This window comes from Canis lupus, chromosome 9 (assembly GCF_048164855.1).
Source record: "Canis lupus baileyi chromosome 9, mCanLup2.hap1, whole genome shotgun sequence".
Lineage (NCBI taxonomy): Eukaryota > Metazoa > Chordata > Mammalia > Carnivora > Canidae > Canis > Canis lupus.
Window position 1 is genome coordinate 29,895,165 of NC_132846.1, and position 8,617 is coordinate 29,903,781.

Below are 8,617 nucleotides of genomic sequence, written 5' to 3' on the forward strand. Positions count from 1 at the left end.
CCTTCCAGATGCCCTGTCTATAAATGAACTTCTCTAAGCCAAGTGGGAATTCCAACCCAAATTCATTGTCAACAGCTTTGATTTTGAATAACTTCTTTCTTGCTTACTTCAACTCTGTTTATCTTTGACATTGGTCGATAGTACTTTGCCCTTTAGAGTCTGTCATTTTTCTGGCTTCAGCCTGGATCTTTTTGATGAAATCCTATTTTCCTCCCAGGGACTGTTATTTCTGCCACTTCAGCCCACTTCTCTGCTGCTGCTATTGATAGATTTTATTTGTGTTTGACACCATTTCTAAGTTTTTTTTTTTTTTCCAACACAGACTCATTTTACCTTTAAAAATCTTTTCTAATCAGATAGGTACTATTGGGATCTTCATCCTTGGGTACAGAAACAAAGATACAAAGGGTTAAGCTCTAGATCACATGGCCAATAAATGAGTATGAAGATACATCATTTTTCTCTGTTCTCCTGTTTATAGGCGTCAATGAGATTTCCAATTATTTGCCATTACAAATAATGCTGCAGAGAGCACCTGGTACATGCCTTTTCGTGCACCTATAACAAGTCTCTAGGGTATACACTTTGAAGTGGAATTGCAGCATTATAGGGAATAAGTATTCTCGACTTTGCTACATTTTGTCAAAGTGCTTTAAGTGATGATCCTTATTTATGCTCCCCACCTATACAGCCCAGCAATGTTAACCCTTATTATTCCCACCTACTAGAGAAGTAAAACTTTAAATTTTTATTAATATGACAGGTATAAAATAGAACCTCACTGTGGTTTTAATTTGTATTTCTGATTACTTTTCAGGTTAAACCCCTTTTAAAGTTTTCTATGAATTATCTAACTATACCTTTTACCGTTGCTATATTGGGTTATCTGTTATTTTTGTCATGTTGGGAACCTTTACATATTAAATACCAATCCTTTGTCTATCACCTACACTGTAAATACCTTCTCTCAGTCTGTGGCTTATCATTTCCCCCATGGTATCTTCTGTAAAACAGATTTTTTTTCTAAATCTAGTCAAATTTTCTAATCTTTCACTTATGGTTAAACTTATTTTGTCTTACCTAGAAAAACATTTTTTATGCCCAGACATAAAGTAATTCTCTTAAATTTTTCTCCAAAAGAGTTAAAGTTTTGCTTTGGACAACCAGGTCTAAATTAGCTGGAGTTATATTTGTGTATGATGAGTCGTGGCACTCTAGCTGTATCCTTCCTCCACATGATTCACAATTTTCCCCAGGACCATTTTGTATACAATGCATCTCCTAATCAGTATTACCACTTCTTTTATTTATTTAGCAAGTTTTCTTATGCACATAGTCCTGTTCCTGGACTCTCCAAGCTGTCCTACTATTCCATGTGTCTATTTCTGCATTTATGTCACAATGTTTTACTTAACTTCATTATAAATATTGATATCTGATAAGACATGTCTCCCTGCTTGTTCATCTTTAAAATATTTCTTGACTCTTGGCCCTTTGCTCTTTTATATAAAACTTAGAGTCAGAACACTAAGTTCCACACAAAAAAATGGAATTTTTATTCTATCAACACTTACCAATCCAATATTTGTATTAACATTATGGATAATTTGGCAAAAATCAACCTTTTAATATTAAGTCTACCTATTAGTGAAAGGTATAAATCTTTCCATCTATTTAGGTCTTCTTTAATACCTTGTTACAGAATGTCAAAACACTTCAAAGATCTTGTACATATTCAGTTATTTGTTCCTTGGTGTTTTATGTTTCTTATTGCCCTTAAAAATTATGTTTTATTTTAAAAATTTACATTGATAAAATAAACAAGTCACAGGAGTGAAAAGTACAGTAGAGGGAATATATAGTCAATTATATTGAAATAACTTTGTATGGTAACAGAGGGTAACCATCCTTACTATGGTGAGGATTTTGTAATGTATATAATCGTTAAATCACTGTTGTACACCTGAAACTAATATAATATTACATGTCAACTATACTTAATTAAAAATAAAGGCAAGGAGGGGGGCAGGATGTCAGGAAAGTTGGGTCCCCAAGTCACCTGTCCCCACCAACTTACCTAGATAACTTTCAAATCATCCTGAAAACCTACAAATTCGGCCTGATATTTAAAGAGAGAACAGCTGGAATGCTACAGTAAGAAGAGTATGCACTTCTATCAAGGTAGGAAGACATAAAAAAAAGATATAAAAAAGCATCCAAGGGGGAGGGCCCCCTCGAGGAGCCAAGGCTAAGGCCAGGCAGCGAGAGCCCCCAGGACAGGAAAGCCCAGTCCCGGAGAAGCAGGAGCTTCACCAATCTTCCTGGAGGGAAAGGCCTCGCAGGGAGCTCAGGCAGGATCCCAGGAGGGGCAGTGATGCCCTCAGGCTCCCGGGGGGCACTAATAGAGGACCTGCATCCCAGGGGAGACCCCGCCACACCCTGTAGCCGCCGAGCTCCCTAAAGGGCTGCAGCGCCTGGTGGGGCCTCCGGAGCAGCTCAGACAGCGGCTCAGGCGGCGGCTCTGTGCGGAGGGGGCTGCGCGGCCCCGGGAGTGCGATTCCAGCAGCGCAGGCCCCCGGATACTAGGGCACCGGGGACACAGCCCAGGATCCTGCGTTCCCCCGGGACAGGCGGAGGCCGGGAGGACACAGGACAGCGAGGACACTCCTGCTGCCTGGCGCCCCCGAGCTGTGCAGATCAGCGCCCCCGCCCCCGGAGCATCCAGGCTCCTGCGGACTCGGAGCTGCGGTAGTTACTGCAGGAGCTGACTCCAGGGCTGGAGAGCTGTCCATCACCAGTGGGGTTGTTCCTCCTGGTGTCACCTTGCACCTGGGACTGAGCAGGGCCACCAGGGAGCAGGGGCCTCACGGGTAAACAGCTTCCACTGAGCAGTGCACCTGGCAGCGGGTAGGACAGCGCCCCCAGGTGCACATACCTGAGAGTCAGCACAGCAGGCCTCTCCCCCAGAAGATCAGCTGGAAGGACAGGGGAAGAGCCAGTTCTTGCCAAACAGCACTGGAAAGTTCCAGAGGAAGTCTAGGGACTTACAGTACATAGAATCAGAGGATACCCCTCCCTCCTTGTTTTTTTGTTTTTTTGTTTGTTCCCCCCCCCCCATTTTTTTCTCTTTTTCCTTCCTTTTTCCAGTACGACTTGTTTTTAGCCACTCTGCACTGAGCAAAATGACTAGAAGGAAGAACTCACCACAAAAGAAAGAATCAGAAACAGTCCTCTCTTCCACAGAGTTACAGAATTTGGATTACAATTTGATGTCAGAAAGCCAATTCAGAAGCACAATTATAAAGCTACTGGTGGCTCTGGAAAAAAGCATAAAGGATTCAAGAGACTTCATGACTGCAGAATTTAGATCTAATCAGGCCGAAATTAAAAATCAATTAAATGAGATGCAATCCGAACTGGAGGTCCTAACGACAAAGGTTAACGAGGTAGAAGAACGAGTGAGTGACATAGAAGACAAGTTGAAGAAAAAAAAAAAGAAGACAAGTTGATGGCAAGGAAGGAAGCTGAGGAAAAAAGAGAAAAACAATTAAAAGATCATGAGGAAAGGTTAAGGGAAATAAATGACAGCCTCAGAAGGAGAAATCTACATTTAATTGGGGTTCCAGAGGGCGCCAAAAGGCACAGAGGACCAGAAAGTGTATTTGAACAAATCATAGCTGAGAACTTCCCTAACTTCGGAAGGGAAACAGGCATTCAGATCCAGGAGATAGAGAGATCCCCCCCCCCCCGCAAAATCAATAAAAACCGTTCAACCTCCCAACATTTAATAGTGAAACTTGCAAATTCCAAAGATAAAGAGAAGATCCTTAAAGCAGCAAGAGACAAGAGATCCCTAACCATTATGGGGAGAAGTGTTAGGTTAACAGCAGACCTCTCCACAGAGACCTGGCAGGCCAGAAAGGGCTGGCAGGATATATTCAGGGTCCCAAATGAGAAGAACATGCAGCCAAGAATACTTTATCCAGCTAGGCTCTCATTCAGAATAGAAGGAGAGATACAGAACTTCCAAGATAGGCAGAAACTGAAAGAATATGTGACCTCCAAACCAGCTCTGCAAGAAATATTAAGGGGGACCAAAGAGGTAAAGGATCTCTACCCTAAAAACTACAGAACACTTCTGAAAGAAATTGAGGAAGACACAAAAAGACAGAAAAATATTCCATGCTCATGGATTGGAAGAATTAATATTGTGAAAATGTCAATGCTACCCAGGGCAATTTACACATTTAATGCAATCCCTATCAAAATACCATGGGCTTTCTTCAGAGAGTTGGAACAAATCATCTTAAGATTTGTATGGAATCAGAAAAGACCCCGAATAGCCAGGGGAATATTAAAAAAAGAAAACCAGATCCTTTACCTCTTTGGTTAGGTTTATTCCTAGGTATCTTATGCTTTTGGGTGCAACTGTAAATGGGATTGACTCCTTAATTTCTCTTTCTTCAGTCTCATTGTTAGTGTATAGAAATGCCATTGATTTCTGGGCATTGATTTTGTATCCTGCCACACTACCAAATTGCTGTATGAGTTCTAGCAATCTTGGGGTGGAGGCTTTTGGGTTTTCTATGTAGAGTATCATGTCATCTGCAAAGAGGGAGAGTTTGACTTCTTCTTTGCCAATTTGAATGCCTTTTATTTCTTTTTGTTGCCTGATTGCTGAGGCTAGGACTTCTAGTGCTGTGTTGAATAGTAGTGGTGAGAGTGGACATCCCTGTCGTGTTCCTGATCTTAGGGGAAAGGCTCCCAGTGTTTCCCCACTGAGAATGATATTTGCTGTGGGCTTTTGTAGATGGCTTCTAAGATGCTGAGGAATGTTCCCTCTATCCCTACACTCTGAAGAGTTTTGATCAGGAATGGATGCTGTATTTTGTCAAATGCTTTCTCTGCATCTATTGAGAGGATCATATGGTTCTTGGTTTTTCTCTTGTTGATATGATCTATCACATTGACTGCTTTATGAGTGTTGAACCAGTCTTGCATCCTAGGGATAAATCCCACTTGGTCATAGTGAATAATCTTCTTAATGTACTGTTGGATCCTATTGGCTAGTATTTTGTTGAGAATTTTTGCGTCTGTGTTCATCAGGGATATTGGTCTATAATTCTCCTTTTTGGTGGGGTCTTTGTCTGGTTTTGGAATTAAGGTGATGCTGGCCTCATAGTTCTCAGCTATGATTTGTAATACACTTTCTGGTCCTCTGTCCCTTTCGGCTCCCTCTGGAACCCCAATTAAATGTAGATTTCTCCTTCTGAGGCTGTCATTTATTTCCTTAACCTTTCCTCATGATCTTTTTAAGGTTTTATTTTTATTTTTTTATAAATTTATTTTTTATTGGTGTTCAATTTGCCAACATATAGAATAACACCCAGTGCATAATCCTTTTTTTTTAAGATTTTATTTATTTATTCACGAGAGACACACACAGAGAGACAGAGAGAGGCAGAGACACAGGCAGAGTGAGAAGCAGGCTCCATGCAGAGAGCCCGAAGTGGGACTCAATCCCGGGTCTCCAGGATCATGCCCTTGGCGGAAGGTGGTGCTAAAGGGCTGAGCCACCCAGGCTGCCCTCCTCATGATCTTTTAATTGTTTTTATCTTTTTTTTCCTCAGCTTCCTTACTTGCCATCAACTTGTCTTCTGTGTCACTCATTCGTTCTTCTACCTCATTAACCCTCATCTTTAGGACCTCCAGTTTTGATTGCATCTCATTTAATTGATTTTTAATTTCGGCCTGATTAGATCTAAATTCTGCAGTCATGAAGTCTCTTGAATCCTTTATGCTTTTTTCCAGAGCCACCAGTAGCTTTATAATTGTGCTTCTGAATTGGCTTTCTGACATCAAATTGTAATCCAAATTCTGTAATTCTGTGAGAGAGAGGACTGTTTCTGATTCTTTCTTTTGTGGTGAGTTCTTCTTCTAGTCATTTTGCTCAGTGCAGAGTGGCTAAAAACAAGTTGAACTTGATAGAAGCGGGAACTCTTCTCACTGTAGCATTCCAGCTGTTCTCTCTTTAAATCTCATGTCGAATTCATAGATTTTCAGGATGATTTGAAAGTTATTAGGTAAGTTGGTGGGGACAGGTGACTTGGGGATCCTACTCTTCTGCCATCTTGCCCTGCCCCCCGTTTGATTTTTCAGATTTTAGAATGTCCTTGCATTCTTGAAACTACTTGATCATAATATTTTTGATATACTATTTAATTTAATTAACTAATAGTTTACTTATAAGTTTATGTCTTTGTTAATAAGTGAAAATGAGGGACACCTGGGTGGCTCAGTGCTTTAGCGCCTGCCTTTGGCCCGGGGTGTGATCCTAGAGTCCCAGGATCAAGTGCCACATCGGGCTCCCTGCATAGAACCTACTTCTCCCTCTCCCTGTGTCTCTGCCTCCTTCTCTCTCTGTGTGTCTCTCATGAACGAATGAATAAAACCTTTTTAAAAAGTAAGTGAAGGGGGATCCCTGGGTGGCGCAGCGGTTTGGCGCCTGCCTTTGGCCCAGGGCGCGATCCTGGAGACCCGGGATCGAATCCCACGTCGGGCTCCAGGTGCATGGAGCCTGCCTCTCTCTCTGCCTGTGTCTCTGCCTCTCTCTCTCTCTCACTGCGTGCCTATCATAAATAAATTTAAAAAAAAAATTAAAAAAAAAAAAGTAAGTGAAAATGGGCCTATACATCTTTTTCCTTACCTTTTCCTTTTTTTTTTAAGATTTTATTTATTTATTTGAGAGAGAAAGAAAGCACAGAGAGGGAGTAAGAGGGAGAAGCAGATACCTCACTGAGCAGGGAGCCCAATGTGGGACCCAATCCCAGAACTCCAGGATCATGACTTGAGCTGAAGATAGACACTTAACCTACTAAGCCCCCAGGTGCTCCTCCTTTTCCTTTCCTTATTAAATTTTGGAGACAAGACTAAATTAAACTCATGAAAAGAAAAAGAGTTGGAGGCATCTTTTTTTTTCCTATTTTCAGAAACAACTTGTATTAAACAAGTATTATCTATTCCCTGAAAGCTTTGTGGAATTCACTTATAATGTTCTCTGAGCCTGAGCTTTTATGGTAATTGGAGGGGAGATCTCTGATGACTACCATTTTCATTTCTTCAGTGACTATTATTAGCCTGTTCAAGTTATCTCTTTGTGACAATATTAGTATTTTCTATTTTTACCAGAAATTCACTTTTATAGATTTCAAATGTATTATTAGCATGTAGTTAGAAAAACTATTGTGCCATATGGATACAATTAGCTACAAAGAAGGCTGAGAAACATCATATTTATTCTAGGTAATCACATAATCATGTGTCCAGCTAAAAATGGATCATTTATTTTAACTTAGGAAATATTAAAAATGAATATTAGACAATTTATAGTCATCTTCATAGCTTCAATGATTAGCAACATGCTCCAGGAGATGGGTTAATACTGGGGTCCTTAAAAAAAAATAAAAAAAATAAAAAAAAAAAATACTGGGGTCTTAGTTTGTGTTCTCCTGGTAGGTTTAAGAGGCAAGAGTTAGAGATATGTTTAAGGGCAGATACCAGAGCCTATGGTGCCAGAGACTGGAATTATCATTCCTATTTTTCTCTTCACAAGGAAATTAGGGTGCCTCAGGAACCCCACTTAGTCTTCTACCCCAAGGCTGCTCTATTTAAAGTTTTCTTCCTTATTCTATTCCCCTGTCTCTCAAGTAATGGAAGGAGAGGAAAAATATTCAGAAGTTGGATGTCTGTCTATATCCAACCAGGTTTTCTGTTCTTATCCCTCACATACCAGGCTACATTACCCTTATAACTACCCATGAAGGTTTCATTCAAATTTTCCCCTACCTTATTCATTTATTCATTTTCTGGTCATTTACTATTTTACTCATTATTATTATTGGCTTTATTCATTTATTATTTTATTTAGTTTTTCTCAGTCCCATATACTTTCCTCTTCCCTGAGGCCCCCTGTCAGGTTTGGAGGGGACCAGCAGCCTAAGCTGGTCTCCTACTTACCAAGAATCACAGGCGCCTTATTTGTGTTTTAATTTGGGGGGTTGGGACACTCCAGAGGGAGCCATTTATGACTCTGCAGAAAGAAGAGCATTATGATATCAGAGTGGATTCCCCTCTCAAAAGGAGATGAGAATTCTACCAGTGGCAGAAGAGGGACATGTAAAAGTATACAAGCTGAGATGCATGGTTTCTGAGAAGAGCCTGGAGCCAGGCTACTTCCTCTGTAGGCTGAGCTCCCATGTTACAGGGTCAATGAGATCTTTCTGAGGGATTTGGGGGACTCCAGAATAGAGGATCTTTGTACCTACTTTCCCAGATGTGGCCTGAGGAAACTGAGAGTACACTAGAGAAGCCCCAAGTCCAGTCTGACTCAAGGCAATGAATTAGCAATGCTGAGGGCAGTATCTAGGTAAGCAGACCTGACAGTGGTCCTACAGAGGACCATAAATGCCCAGGTGGCACAGAAAAGCCTCTGGAATTATCACTTTCCCTGAAGAAGGACATTGAGGTAGGTCAAGAGAAGGCTACAGATAGAAGAGGTTCACAATTGGGACAAGGAAGAAGCAATGTATGTGGGCTTGCTGACTGCAAGCCATAGTAG

The 8,617-nt window shown here is 41.0% G+C and overlaps 1 long non-coding RNA gene across 1 annotated transcript; it reads right to left on the minus strand.

The window, feature by feature from the left end:
• Positions 1 to 244: 244 nt before the first annotated feature.
• On the minus strand, positions 245 to 8,401 carry LOC140639393 (uncharacterized). Its single transcript, XR_012036121.1, has 2 exons — positions 8,017 to 8,401; positions 245 to 380 (listed from the first exon to the last, which is right to left on the minus strand). It is a non-coding gene; the product is annotated as an uncharacterized lncRNA (long non-coding RNA).
• Positions 8,402 to 8,617: the final 216 nt, after the last annotated feature.